The following is a 15,144-nucleotide window of genomic DNA, read 5'->3' as shown; positions in this document are numbered from 1 at the left end:
ATTATATTAATTAATTTATTTATTTTTTCTGTGCTGGGTCTTCGTTTCTGTGCGAGGGCTTTCTCCAGTTGTGGCAAGTGGGGGCCACTCTTCATCGCAGTGCGTGGGCCTTCCACCATCGCCGCCTCTCCTGTTGCGGAGCACAGGCTCCAGACGCCCAGGCTCAGTAGTTGTGGCTCACGGGCCCAGTTGCTCCGCGGTATGTGGGATCCTCCCAGACCAGGGCTCGAACCCGTGTCCCTTGCATTAGCAGGCAGATTCTCAACCACTGCGCCACCAGGGAAGCCCTGTTTAGATTATATTAAATGCCATCACTGTTGGTAGAATCATAACATCAGAGGCAGAAAAGTGTTTTCCACTACAAGTTGGCTAGAAATCCTCAACATTGTCACGAGATGGTCAAAACGGAGTATTATCTTAGAAAATTGATGTGAAACTCTAAAATATTCCTATGGGGGATTCCCGGGTGGTCCAGTGGTTAGGACTCTGTTCTCTCACTGCTGAGAGCCTGGGTTCAATCCCTGGTTGGGGAACTAAGATCCCACAAGCCAAATGGCCAAAAATAAATAAAAATAAATTAAAAAAAATAATTCCTATTTTGAATCTATAGACTTTTATAAATAAAATATTTCTTTTTAAAACTTATTCTTCATTTAAAGGAACTAGAGAAGGTTTGGGTGGGTATCTTCCCCATAGGCAACTTGGGTTTAAAAAATTAAATTTAGAATAAACAGATGTTTGCAAGTTAGGAAAAGAAAAAGGTTTTTCGATGTGGACGCTTGGGCACTGAGCGGCTGCCAGCCTCTTGCCCAGCTCGGTGCCCGCGGGCTCTGCCAAGGCCCACCCCGGGGCCCCGCAGCCAACGAAGGACCCCCGTCTCTTCGGCTACCGGGGCAGGTGCACCGGGACCGCCACGGCCGGCCCACACCCAGCTAGCCCAGTCTGAGCCTCTGCTGCCTCAACCAGATCCTGAATGTCAAAAAGCAGTGTGTCTGTTGGATGAATTTGAGAACAGGAACTTTGGGTGACGCTGGCCCTCTGGACGATACCACCTATGAAAGACTGGAGATGCTGGACTCCTTAGCAGGGTTTTTTGAAGACCTTGCAGACACACCTTACACACTTGAAGACTAGATGTCTCCTTTGGGAGTGGTGTTTTAACAGTTAAACTGGGTGGAGATCTAGGAAGCAGACCCCAAACAAGCAAATCTGGTTGTCTTCACCATCCAGTGTCCCCAAGCGTTACGACTGGACTGGGAGAAACTGGGTGTACTCCCACGATGGTGTGTCCCTCCACGAGCTACTGGCCACAGAGCTGACTCAATCCTTAAAAACCAAACTGGACTTATCTTCTCTGGCCTACTCTGGAAAAGGCACTTGCTGCCCAGCCTAATGCTAAAGACACTGAAAGCTCTAAAGTCAAGATCCCAGCTTCATTCTGCAGCTGAATGGCTAGTCTTTTCCATTCCTGCTTTTGAGGACAGTTGCATTATGTGTAACGGCTCTGTGAAAAGGCCATGTCGCCTCCTGCCCTGCCCCTGAGTTCAGATTTTTAATTTCCGTAGGTTTGGATTTATTGTCTGATTTCCTCCCTCACGTGATAGCCCTTATCTTTCATAATGTCTGTATGCCCATAGCTTTAATATATAACCTCACAACAAAGAAAAAGAAGAAAGACAAATTCCAGGAGGAGAAATGAATTGGCTTCACCATTCATTCCCTGAAAGACTTACTACAAAAACTGCATGAAGAGTGGCTGGCCAGGGCTTCCCTGGTGGCGCAGTGGTTAAGAATCCGCCTGCCAATGCAGGGGACATGGGTTCGAGCCCCGGTCCGGGAAGATCCCACATGCCGCGGAGCAACTAAGCCCGTGCGCCACCACTACTGAGCCTGTGCTCCAGAGCCCGCGTGCCACAACTACTGAAGCCCGCGCGCGCCTAGAGCCCGTGCTCCTCAACAAGAGAAGCCACCGCAATGAGAAGCCCGCACACCGCAACAAAGAGCAACCCCCGCTCGCTGAAACTAGAAAAAGCCTGTGTTTAGCAACGAAGACCCAACGCAGCCAAAAATAAATAAAATAAAAATAATTTTTTAAAAAATCGTTTAAAAAAAAAAAAAAAGAGTGGCTGGCCAACCTTGCCATCCTATCTCAAAATGAGACTCATTAAAGGGAAGCCTAAAACGTTCCTACTCCTCTTGAAAGTGTAAACACTTCTAAGCCCTTTAATATTGAAGCACCGGTGGCAACTCAGGAATTCTGAAACCGAAGACCATGTTCTGTTTGTGCTTTGTGACTGCCAGGGTGTGGCCCTCATGGGGTTAACACAGGGAGATGTGGTGTCGTGTCTTCCATATGTGCATATATATGTACACACACATTTACATGTGTGTGTACATATATATTTTTTAAATTTAAGGGTCAGTATAGGATAAGCTATTGCAACACTGGTCTGAGTATGCAAAAAAATCTCCCCAAAGCCACCTCTGTACGTTCACGGACATAGTATAATAAATGAGGTCATGGAGCTGAGAGGTGCTTGGTAAATTGTGAAAGGCCACGTAAATGAAAAGATGTTGGTGTTAATGAAAGGAACCCCGCTCTTACACTTGGCCCAGCTCAAAAGTAGTTGTCTGTCTCTGGGCCAGTTTCTTGAACTCCCTGGACCTCTGTTTCCCTGTGTTAACAGAAAGGGTTAAACTGGATAGAATATAGTCAATTCCCAATTTAGACATTTAGTGGTCCTGTCAGGTAACTTAACAGGCCAGCTTTAATTCCCTCTAGTAGAGGAGATGAGAGTGAACAGTTTTTTTTAAGCTATAGAGTAAGTATATGGTTTGGGGTTTTGTTCTACTTGAATTTCAGTTGAATTCATGTTCAATCTTTTATTTGTGCCATGACTGTGCTAAGCCTGGGCTGTAGGCTGAATGTTAAGGTGTTGATCCTAACCCCCAATCACAGCGCTCATAAATGAGATTAGTGCCCTTATAAGAGAGACCCCAGAGAGCTCCCTCATCCCTTTCACCATGTGAGGACACAGCGAGAAGACAGCTGTCTATGAACCAGGAAGCAGACCTTCACCAGACTCCCAGTCTGCTGGGGCCTTGATCTTGGACTTCCCAGCCTCCAGAGCTACGAGAAATAAATTTCTGTTTATAAGCCAAAAAAAAAAAAGAAAAAAAAAGAAAAAGGCTTTTCAAAGATGGTGCTGGGCTTCCCTGCTGGTGCAGTGGTTAAGAATCCGCCTGCCAGTGCAGGCGACATGGATTCGAGCCCTGGTCTGGGAAGATCCCACATGCTGCAGAGCAACTAAGCCCGTGCGCCACAACTACTGAGCCTGCGCCTCTAGGGTCCGCGAGCCACAACTACTGAGCGCACGTGCCACGGCTACTGAAGCCCGAGAGCCTAGAACCTGTGCTCCGCAACGAAGCCCGCGCGCCGCAACGAAGAGCAGCCCCCGCTCAATGCAACTAGAGAAAGCCCGCCCACAGCAACGAAGACCCAACATAGACAAAAATAAATAAATTAAATAAATTTTTTTAAAAAGATGATGCTGCCTCCTGATAATATTTTTTGGAAAAATACATTTGTTTTGTCTCTCTCCCATCCACATCTCAATCTAATGCAGTGAGTCTCAAGTGGGGGAGGGGGCATTATGTGCCCAGGGGACATTTGGCAATGTCTGGAGACATTTTTGGTCGTCCCAAGTAGGGAGAGGTGCTACTGGCATCCAGTGGGTAGAGGCTTGTGATGCTGCTTAAACATCCTTTAATACACAAGACAGCCTACACAACAAAGAATTATTTGGTTCAAAACATCAATAGTGCTCAGATTAAGAAACCTTAATCTCATGCAATGTACAGTACTTTCTTTTCCTAGCACTCCACTAAAGCTGCTCTGATAAAGACCAGTAATGATCTCCAAATAGGCAATTGAAAGGCTTCTTTTGAATACTCCTTTACTTTTACTTCATGTCTATGCAGCATTAGATACTGTTTAGCACCCTCTTCTTTCAAAACCTTTTTCTCTTGACTTGCATGACATTGCTTTCTCTAGGGTCGTCTCCTTTGCTGGCTATCTTGCATCTGTTATCCTCTTAAATGTTGGTGTTCTTCAGGGATCCCCATAGGCCCTTGCTTCTTTCCTTAGACATGATTTTCTTGCGTGAGCTCGTCCACACCCCTGGTATCAATGACCTCTAGATGAATAAAGTCCAAATCAATATATTTAACAACTTACTTTCTCTTTGAGCATCATACTCTTATAACTGCCTATCAGATTTCCTTGCTTAATATCCTATTAATATCTGAAATTCAACATATTACAGCTAAACCCATTCTCTAACAAATCTCTCCTCCTTTTATTTTTAATTAATTAACTGATTTACTTATTTTTGGCCATGCTGCGTGGCTTGCAGGATCTTAGTTTCTCGACCAGGGACTGAACCCGGGCCACGGCAGTGAAAGCACCGAGTCCTAACCACTGGACTGCCAGGATATTCTATTCCCTCTTATTTATTTATTTATTGGTGAAGTAGAAAAGAATAGCTTTATTGCTTTGCCAGGCAAAGGGGGCCACAGCAGGCTAATGCCCTCCAAACTGTGTATCCCGACCTAGAAGGGGTAGTGAAGAGTTTTATAGTAATGGTTCAAGGAGGAGGGCAGGATCAGCTTGTGGACATGCTTCTGATTGGTTGGTGGTGAGGGAGTCAGCATCATCAGCCTGGTTCCAACCAGTCTGGGGTCTGTCTACTTGCTGTGGGCAGCACACAGGTAACTTCTCCCACCTGTGGGGCTTTCGGTATCCGTCAGAGTTCAAGGGGAGATGCGAAGGTGCTGCAGAGGGGTTAAAGGCACAGCACTGCAGAGGCTTCCTGCGACGTGGCCACACGGAACTTTAGAAATTGCTCCTCTGGGAGATACGAGGTGTGTGCAGGCGGTCAAGGTCAACCCTCAGACGTGTCTGCTGGGTCCTGCCTCAGGCCTTGGCTCAGTGTTCTGTGTGAACCACCCCTCTAAGCGCTGTCTCCACTGAGAAGTGCTGCCACGACCACTGACAGCTTGGGCAGCTGGTGTCAGGACTTAAACTCAGGTTCTTTGTGCCTTTTTGTAGGCATGTTTTTACATCATGATCCTGACACCTTGTCCTCCTTGACTGGGCATCTGACCAAGTAAGGCCAGTTAGTCCCCTCCTTGGGAATTAGGAATTGAGAGAGAGAATGAAGATAAAAGAGAATCAAGAGAAGGGAAGGAGAGAGAGTCAGGACTGTATTCAATTCCCATTTCAGATTGCTGTCTGTATCCATATGTTTGGTTTCCAGGTGACAGCCCTGTTACCTCTTAAACACTTCCCCTCCCCCCCACCCCCAAGTTACCTTGACTGCGTTTCTGTTACCTGCAACCATAGAGTCCTGATTCATACATCGACTGGCTATGAATTCAAGGGTTAGCCCCTTGCCTTGGTCTTCTCTGTAGATCCTGCACTTATGCCAGTAACAGAGTAGATTGTACTATATAGATACAAAATAGATACTGGATACAAAAATATCTGTGAATCAATTAATGAAGAAAGGAGGAAAGGGAGAAGGGAAAGAAGGAAAAAGAAAAGTGAAGAGAGAGTTAAAAGAGGAGGCACTTCCCTGGTGGTGCAGTGGTTAAAAATCCTCTTGCCTATGCAGGGGATACAGGTTTGAGTCCTGGTCTGGGAAGATCCCACATGCCATGGAGCAACTAAGCCTGTGCGCCACAATTACTGAGCCTGCACTCTAGGGCCCGCGAGCCACAACTACTGAGCCCGCACACCACAACTTGTGAGTCTACATGCCTAGAGCCCGTGCTCTGCAACAAGAGAAGTCACTGCAATGAGAAGCCCGTGCACTTCAACGAAGACCAAAATAAATAAATAAATAAATAAATAAATTTTAAACAAAAAACTTAAAAAGATTAAAAGAGGAGAGGAGAAATAGAAAAGGAAAAATATGAAGGAAAATTGAGGATAGTAGAACTGAAATGAGAGAGAGAGAGAGAATGCAGCAAATGATCTCAAAACAATAACAAGCAAATCTAGGGGTAAAATGTTTGGCTGTCCTCCTCTGGCTCTGGTCAGCCAGCTTTCCCCCTGGATTTTACCTCTGCCCCTGTACTCTCAGAGTAGAGAGAAGGTCTAGCAGGGAGCCCTGGTACCTCCAAACACCTTAGCGCTAGCACTTAAGCTTTCCTTTAGATCTTCTGATTACAGCCCACCATGCTTAATGCCATAAGGTAATTCAGCTCCCAGGGCAGCCACAGGTGTCTAAGACCTAAACTAATCTAGAGAGCGTGGCCTAGTACAAGTAGCATGAACTTTGATTTCCGACAGATGGATTGAAATCGAGGCAGGTCATAAGACAATTAGATGGCAGGAGTGAAAGATAATAGGAATAAAACAACTCTCTCAGAAGGAGAGGCGAGCTCCTTCTTTATTGGGGTAGGAGCATACTGGTTTGATGTCACAAAGCAGGAAATTTGGAATATGTATAGATCAGTGACTCCTGTGTGTCCAATTTTCCTTTAATTTACTCCACTACTCACTTACAAATCAACATTCTTTTTATCCTTGAACTGTAGGAGCTAGAGTTACGTATAAACAAAATATCTTGTAAAAAAACCCAACAAAACCCAACCCCCCAAACATACCATTCTCTCCCTATCTCTAATTTCTATTTACCTCTATTGTTTCTCAATTGTTTCTCACCGATGACTCTCCTCCCTCCCCACGTCCCTTCAGGAAAAGTTCCTCTCTCCAAGGACTTGTGGTGGGGCGGATTTCACAAAGGCATGAGGATCTACATGCTGCTATTCACTGACCATGTCTCCCTTCTAAAGCTCTTCTCTCCATTCCCTCTCATCCCTAGCCGCCATCCTCATTTCCTTCCTGTCTGTAGGGAGTAGTCTTTCTCAAGCAAAAATCCCATCTCGTCATTACCTTGCCTAACATTTCAATGTCTCCCCACTATCTGTGGAATAAAGCGCAATTTTATTTTTGTATTATTTTTTTAATAAGATGAAGCCATTATTTTGATTTGTTTTCTTTTGGTTTTTTTGCCCTGCCATGCTGCTTGCAGGATCTTAGTTCCCCACCCAGAGATTAAACCCGGGCCCCCTGCAGTGGGAAGGTGATGTTCTAAACACTGGACCACCAGGCAATTCCCTAAGGTGCAATTTTAAAACAGGGCCTAGAAGACTCTAGGATCTGGCCTCTGCTTACCTCTTTAGCCTGTCTCTCCATTCTTCCTCCCAAACACTTCCACTGCCACCCTTTGGAAACAATCTTCCAGCCACAATCAATGAGCTTCTTTAAATTCTCTTAATTACCATGCTTTTCTTACCTTCGGTTTTTTCCCTGCATGCTTCCCCCTCCCCCAACCCTTTCTCCTCCTCCTCTGGGCTTCATGTAATACTGCCCTCTGAGTGCCATCCGCCTATCCCCTATCCAGCTTGCTGAGGTTAGGGATGTTATCTTTCTTGTTACCTCTTCTATCCCTAGCCCTGAGCAGTGTCTCAAACTAGTAAGCATTCCATCAATATTGGCTGAATGACTAAGAAGGCCAGAGCCTTTGTGCTAACCTCCCCCTCCTACTCTTCCTCTGTCACCTAAGGGGGCCCTTTCATTTGCAATAACTTGTTTAATGAGTTTATTTTCCAACACTGGCCTCCTGCCCAATAGAGAATCCTGACAATTCTAGTAAGCACCAATTTTTTTTTCCAGCCCTTAGATTAAAAAGTTATCTGATAAGTTTAGGAAAGATAGTGGATTAACATGGAGTTAAAACGTATTTTAACGTATTTAAACCGTATTTGCATTTCCCAGCGCTCTGTTATAAACTGGTTGCTTCTCAATTCCTAGTACCCTTAAATTATAACATGACTATGAATAATGTTACACTCTAATCTGCTCTATAAACGTATATTGATAAGTAAATGAATGAACAAACGGAGCGCCATTTAACAACTCACCTTCCACATTCCCAGTAGGGATACGTCACTCCCAGTTCCTGCCTGTTAGTGATACAGTGATGTTTTCACATATCGCTTCCCATCGCGCTCATCTTTTATATTATTCAGTATGCTCTGCCTTTTGCTAGCTCGTTTGCCCTTAGAACTCTCTTTGAATACATCCACCTGCTCCTCCCCAGAACTTTGGCTTCAAAACTGCATCTCTCCTAACCGTGAACGGAGGTATGCTCAGTACTCCAAGCCAGGTGAAATTAACTGCCCTTGCCCTGACTTGGGGCCCTGACAGGTGGCAGGTATCGACAGTGCTAGCAAAAGAAACTTGTCCTGTCTTCTACAGCTGAACTTATCCTTCCCGGGGCCAATCGAAAGTCCTTGCCACCTAAGGGTAACTAGTGGGGACGTCTACATTTTTAAAACAATAAAATGGAAGGAGCAATTTGGGAAAAATTAGAATGGCTGGGAGCAGATTCTCAGAGCACAATCTACATGAATATCAACTGTCGAGTGACGCTGTGATTAAAACAAATGAGGACGGAGGCAGGGGATGAATGGAAGTGGTGTCTGCCTTGAACCTCAGTGGGCAGATCAAAGATTTTAAAAGGGTTTTTCTGAAATGGCCCAGCCCCAGAATTTCCAGGATCCCGTTCGCTGCCAGCTTCCTAAAGGGAGCGCGTTTCTGGTGGGGTGGGGGGTGCGTGCGCGCGCTGGGGGAGGGAAGGCTCGGGAGAGGGGCCACCGCTCTCCGGAATAAACAGCAGGGGGAGAAGAGGAGCGCGCGAAGGGCGGCGGGAGGGGATGAGGAGGCAGCAGCGGGGGCGAGGGCCGGGGGCGGGGGCGAGGGCCGGGGGCGGGGCGGGGCCCCAGACGCGCGCAGGGGCTGGTAGCCGGGAGAGCCGAACGCCTCCGATACCTGAAGCCGCTGCCTGGAGAAGCTGACAGCTGACGCCAGCGGGCGCACGCGCTCGCCGGAGCCCGGCCTCTCGCGGTCTCCCTGCCCCGGGTTCCGACCTCGCGCTCATGGTAAGGAGGGGCGCGGGGTGCTGCCCTCGCCCCGGCGCTGCAGGCCCGCGGTGCCAGCTGCCGGCTTGGCCTCCCCAGGCTGTCACCTCCTGCTCCCTCCCTCGCCCCCTCCCCACTCCCCTCGGCGCCCAGCCGAGCTCCGGGCGGGCGGCCCTCAGGGACGCCGGCCCTCGCGGACCTCCGCGGACCCCCGCCTCCTCTCTGCCCTCACCCCTCACTTTCCCCCCTTCCCCCGGGCAGCTCCGAAACGCACCCCCGGCCCCGGGCGAGAGGGCGAAGGAGGAGGCAGGAGGTCGTCCAGCGTGTCCAGGTGTGTGGCGCAAACACCGGCGCACCGTTTTCCCCTCGAGTCTGCAGTAATTTCCAAGCTGAGAAATCACAACTCCTCTCCTTCCAAAACATACCTCTTTCCCCTTTTGTTACTGTCCTAACTTTGGGAGGATATTAACCCGTGGTCAAGGTAGGTGTCTTATCTTTTGTATCTGCACCAAACAGTGATGGAGGTTCTTTGGTTTTGGTTTTTGTTTTCCTGAAAATTAAATACTGTGATAAGTTTACAAGGTTTTCTGGGTGACTGCGGTGCGAGAATTTGATCACAGCGTGGAGCAATAGCTCCTACGCGGGCGCTGAGATCCTGGTTAAGAAATTGGGTTGTGTGTGCGTGCGCGCGCAGGCTTCTGTGTATTTAAAAAGCCCTCCAGGTGATTGCGATGCGCTCTCCCCTCATAATTACTTGAAAATATCTGTAAGGTCCTTATGAGGAGAGGGGCCATCCCCTGAAAATAATAGTGTGAATAGGGAATTAAAACGGAGTGAAAGCTGGTTCTCTTCAAGTTGGTGAATTTGGTGCAGTGTCATTGGTGTTAAGATGGCAATTTGGGGACGGGAGGGTTAACGTTCTTTTGAAACTCAGATATAGGATGGAGAGAAATACCCCACTTCTAACCGCCCTTGTTAAAGAGTTAGTTTTTAAACATAAGCTTTTAAGATGTAAGAATTCCTTCACAAGTACTCTGGCAATTAGAAAGGACGCGGGGGGGGGGGGGGGGCTCTTCTCCTGGGAATCAGAAAAGCTTTCTTCACTGTGCTTGCATTGGCTGGCTTTCTGTCAGTGACCCCTGGCATTTTTACAGGTTGGTTATTTTAAGGCTAAAGACCCTAATGGACTATATCTCTGGGAACCCAAAGAGGAATTGTCATATAAATTGATTGAGTTCCTGTTTACATTCCTAATTATTTGAACCAAGCTCTTCTACCCTGAATTGGTTAAGAGTGTAAATTATATTGTATTTGAGTTTGCACTAGTACTGTTTCTCCATCTTGAACTTTGTCATAGATGTACATCTGCTGCTTTTCGTGTGTATCTATACCTGAACCATACTAAGTGCCTAACAAACTCTGAGCGTAACTACCAGGGAACATAAAGATTTTTGTTTATCTGTCTTTTGGAAATTTGAGGTGAAGGACTAATTTTTTTGTAAATGCCATGAAGTAGGTATGATAGTAAATCATACAACATTTTAGGAGATGAGATGCTTGTTACGAAATAGGGATACTATTTGATACTTGCTTTCAAGGATATTAAGGACAAGTAGGTGACTGTCTGTAAAGCATTTTGAACCTTTAGAGTCACTGTCTAGGTATTGAGCCAATGGGATTGTTTTCCTGGCAAACTTTTTCACCTTTCTAAAATTAACTTTCCTCTAGGAAAAATAGTGCAGATACACACGATTCAGCCAACCAAGTCCAGAAATTACTGTGTTTGAATTTTAAAAGTGACCTCAATTCATTCTTATACATCTAGTGTTTGCAGCTTATGACTCAAAATATGCAGAAATATTCACTATTTGCTGACATCTTCAAAGCATTGGCTTAATGAGGGGAGTTACGAACAGAGTACAAAGTTATGTTATACATTTTGTTGTCTTAGGGAGAACTATTATTTTCCTAAGGTTTTTGTGTATATGTGTGTACACTGGGTCTGGGACTTACATAATTATGTACATCTATGTAACACATGTTTTTAATAGAAATGAAAACCTGCAATATTTTTCTTTGTGACAGGACACTGTAAGCATTAGGTTTTGATTACTTTTTCATGGAAATTTTAATATGACAGAACTAAAAACTTCAAGGAAATAATTCCACCAAGAGCTATTTGGGACTGAAGGCCTTTTTTAATGAAAGATGTTTGAAGCCCTTAGTCTGTGTGCTTAGCATCCGCCAAGCAGTTCTTTGTGAGCGAGTTAAGGGTGGTAGATCCAATTCTGGCAGCCTCAGTGGATGATTAGACCCTGCCACTCTTCTCCAGACCTTTAATTTGGTCTGTAACTTGATGCTTCACTGACCCCACACTCCCCCCGCCATGCTAGCTCACAGAGGAATTGTTGGCACTCTGGGTTGAATTTTTTCCACTCCCATCAATTAGGACGTTTGCATTGGTTGCAGAATTCAGTTACATTTTTAGCTTAGTATTCTAAGAAATACCTTTAGCCACAAAGAGAGTAGGCTCAGGGCAGCCTAGATCACAAATTGCCTTATTTAATGGTGCTGTGTTAATTTCCCAATGATTCACCTGTATAGAAACAGTCGAGTCATACAGTATTAAAGTTGGAAGGCACTTTAGAAGTCATCTAGATTTTAATAATTCCTTTCTACAGATGAATGTTGATGCAATCGTAGGCATAATCCAAACTTTGAGAAGAGACGTTACATTTCATATTCTTTTCATAGACATTAAATTTTATATTCTTTCCAGTTCTTGTAGTAATGAGGACTTTGCTCATTTGAAATGAATTTCTATATGAGTTCAGTGATGTAGGAATGGCAGTAAAGTAAGTTGCAAATCTCTGATTTCCAATGAAATTCAAAGTGTGATCTTAAGGGCCATGTGAGTCATTTACAAAGGTGGTGAACTACTATAAACTAGCATCCTGTGTTTTTCATTATTTTGGATGGGGACTATTTCAGGCGACTGACAGAAGAAAAGGAGTGCCCTCAGAAAGATGAGGGCAAAGAGAGAAGAGCATGACTTAATGAATCAGCAAATTATTCAGAAGTGGTTTGCCTTCAGACCCCTCCCCTGAGATTTTAATCTGAAATAATGGAGACAATCATTGGGGTTTCTAGCCCTCAAAATCCTACTTAAATGAGGCTTGGTTTTTGGAAGTTCCACCTCTTGATGTTTCTGCCTTTCAAGATCTTCTAAAAGATCTATGTTCCCAAGTTTCTAGGGTTGAGGATTTACAAAAGAATTTATCCTGATATATAGGCACTAAAAGGATTGGGTCCAATCTTAAGAGACCACATAGAATCTAGGGGAGTACTCTCGCTAGTGCGGCAACTCACTGCCATTTATTTATTTAGGTACTTTACATACATTAAATAGTATCTTCTGGGCTTCCCTGGTGGCGCAGTGGTTGAGAGTCCGCCTGCCGATGCAGGGGACATGGGTTCGTGCCCCGGTCCAGGAAGATCCCACATGCCGCGGAGCGGCTGGGCCCGTGAGCCGTGGCCGCTGAGCCTGCGCATCCGGAGCCTGTGCTCCGCAAAGGGAGAGGCCACAGCAGTGAGAGGCCCGCGTACCACCAAAAAAAAAAAAAAAAAAAAAAAGTATCTTCATAGTCCTAACAGATAGACATTATGTTCCCCTTTATATAGATCTGTGATTCAGAGAAGTTAAGCATCTTGACCACACACACATACCCCTTTCAACACCCCACACTGCTTCCCTAGAGTCAAGCTGTTGATTGAATATGTAGATGATAGTATGCTAATTTGGGGATATCTGGCAAATTTCCTAATTCTGCAAAGACCTTATAAAGTCTTCATATGTTTCTATATTTCAGTGTAGCTGTGTTCAATGTGTGGAGCTCAACAGTCTTGCATAGATTTAAAGACTAAAGACAATTACTACATTTAAAATATGCGTCCCAAAGTAGAATTAATCCTCAACAATCAAGATGCCGTTTTAAAAAAATTATTTATTTTTATTTTTGGCTGCGTTGGGTCTTCGTTGCTGCGCGCGGGCTTTCTCTAGTTGCGGTGAGCTGGGGCTACTCTTCGTTGTGGGGCACGGGCTTCTCACTGTCGTGGCTTCTCTTGTTGCAGAGCACGGGCTCTAGGCGCGTGGGCTTCAGTAGCTGTGGCTCCCGGGCTCTAGAGCGCAGGCTCAGTAGTTGTGGCACAAGGGCTTAGTTGCTCCACGGAATGTGGGATCTTCCTGGACCAGGGCTCAAACCCGTGTCCCCTGCATTGGCAGGCAGATTCTCAACCACTGCGCCATCAGGGAAGCCCAAGACGCCTTTAAAAATATATTTTCTTTATAATTTCATGACATTTTGGTGATTCACATCTATAATATGACTAATTGCTGCACCCTCCATTACTCCCTACAAATGATTCTCTATGGTACCACTTCCTTCAAGGCTTTTTAGAAATTCTGTTTTCTAGTGTGGTCCTGCCAGAGCAGTTATAAATTAAAATGTGTATTACTTAATTAAATTTACTTTCTCTTATGTCTCCTATATATTACAGTTAGGATGTTATATTTGTTTGGTTTTGAAAATATGTATGTAATTAGACTATATTTCTTATGAATTTCATTTCAAGACAGCAAAGGAGTAACTTACAGAATATTTGTTATAAAAATGAGCTTTAGTTTGAGAGGGTTGAGAGTCATTGCCCTATAAGGAATATTTCTACTGAATCTGACACAAATAGAACTATTTAGCAGTAAAAGTTTTACCATTAGTTTCATAAATTTATGTTTTAATCAACTTCTTTTGGCTTTTGTTATTCTATCTGGTCAACATTAAACCTTACGTAAAGAGGTGAAGAGTTGTCTCCTTAAAGTTTAACCTTGAAGCTTCTACCCCAGGAGGGAGTCTTTGCACCCTGTGGAAGGCGTCCTTCCTTCGCAGTTTCTTCCGTATCCTCAAAGGTAGATGTTATTCTCTGCATTAGTTGGTTCATAGAAAATCTTTTTTGTAAACAGTTTAAAAGCTTCCGCTTCTAGCTCTAGTACAAACAGCAACTGTCTTGGCCATGATGTTCATATAGCCCAGTTTCTGGGTCTCCAAATTGGGACGGTTTCTGCCAGCAACACAGGCAGCGTTTGCCCTGGTCCTCACCTCTGCCGCCTCTTGGAAAGTGCAGAAGCGCCTCAGGAAATTTCGCTTTAAATCTTCAAGCAAGTTCTTGTAACTTCATACCTCTTTCCTATAGTATTTAATTAGTCCAGACTTTTTTCTTTTTTAAAATAATACTCTCCTTTAGCATACTTTAGTGCCTTATCACTATTGAAGTGTTTTTTTGGAAACCATGTGAGCAGAAAGAGGTAAGAGTGTTTGGAGTATCATATGTAAATTTGTATATAAATATATTTAAGTTTATAAGTAGGCTTATGAAAAAGGTTAAGGAGCATGTCAGACTGTTGAATTTTACATCTTGGTTTTGGAAAATACAGAAGAGTATAAGGATGATTATCAGAACCACCTCTAATCCTACCATCCAGAGATAAGCACATCTAACATCTTGGCATCATTTTTCCAGTTTTATTGATAAAAGTATCCACGTGAACATGTATGTGTATGAATGTTGTTACAGACTTTAGATTTTTTTCTATGCATTCTTTTTATTTACTTAAAACATTTAACAATAGGTCATAAGACTTGCCCATGCTGTTCAATAGTTTTCTCTAGCTGTCTGGACTGTATTTTATTTGCTCACTTTTCTTCTGATAGATTAAAAGGTGTAGATCATATTTTAAAAATCCAACTATAGCTGCCTTTAAGGTTTTTGTTTGTTTTTTTAATGTATATATATATATGAGCTTGTCTTCCCTAATTAGTGCCAGGGAGAAATGGTATTAATAAACTTTCTTTTGTAAGATGAGAAATTTAACACATTTACTACCTTTCTTTCTCCAGCTCTGCCATTTCCTAGTTTTTTTGTTGATATCATCTAGGGTTGTTAAAAACAAATTTATTATCATTAATAAATGCTGAAATCAGTTATTTTCTATTTGAGAACTTTGGACATTTTCTTTAAGGTTTGTGCCCATATTGACCAAGTTTATTTAGACTTAACTCTGTTTAAGTTGTTGCTTATGCCAGCTTAATAGAATTACAG

The 15,144-nt window shown here is 44.1% G+C and overlaps 1 protein-coding gene and 1 pseudogene across 2 annotated transcripts in view; both read left to right on the top strand.

Moving 5' to 3' along the window:
* The first annotated feature begins 769 nt into the window (after positions 1 to 769).
* LOC131763988 (frataxin, mitochondrial pseudogene) lies at positions 770 to 1,419 on the top strand (annotated as a pseudogene).
* Positions 1,420 to 8,871: 7,452 nt separating this feature from the next.
* Positions 8,872 to 15,144, top strand: part of RNF144B (ring finger protein 144B) — a 176,169-nt gene continuing 169,896 nt past the window's right edge. The window contains exons 1-2 of one of the 2 annotated variants that reach the window (XR_010835152.1): positions 8,872 to 9,012; positions 9,253 to 9,472. The gene's annotated coding sequence lies outside the window, so the exon portion shown is untranslated. The remainder of the gene's footprint in view (positions 9,013 to 9,252; positions 9,473 to 15,144) is intronic. The other variant, XM_067006699.1, reaches the window with a different exon arrangement.

Source organism: Kogia breviceps, chromosome 10 (assembly GCF_026419965.1).
Source record: "Kogia breviceps isolate mKogBre1 chromosome 10, mKogBre1 haplotype 1, whole genome shotgun sequence".
Classification (NCBI taxonomy): Eukaryota; Metazoa; Chordata; class Mammalia; order Artiodactyla; family Physeteridae; genus Kogia; species Kogia breviceps.
The sequence above is the reverse complement of the archived record's forward strand: the minus strand, read 5'-3'. Positions and strand labels throughout refer to the sequence as shown.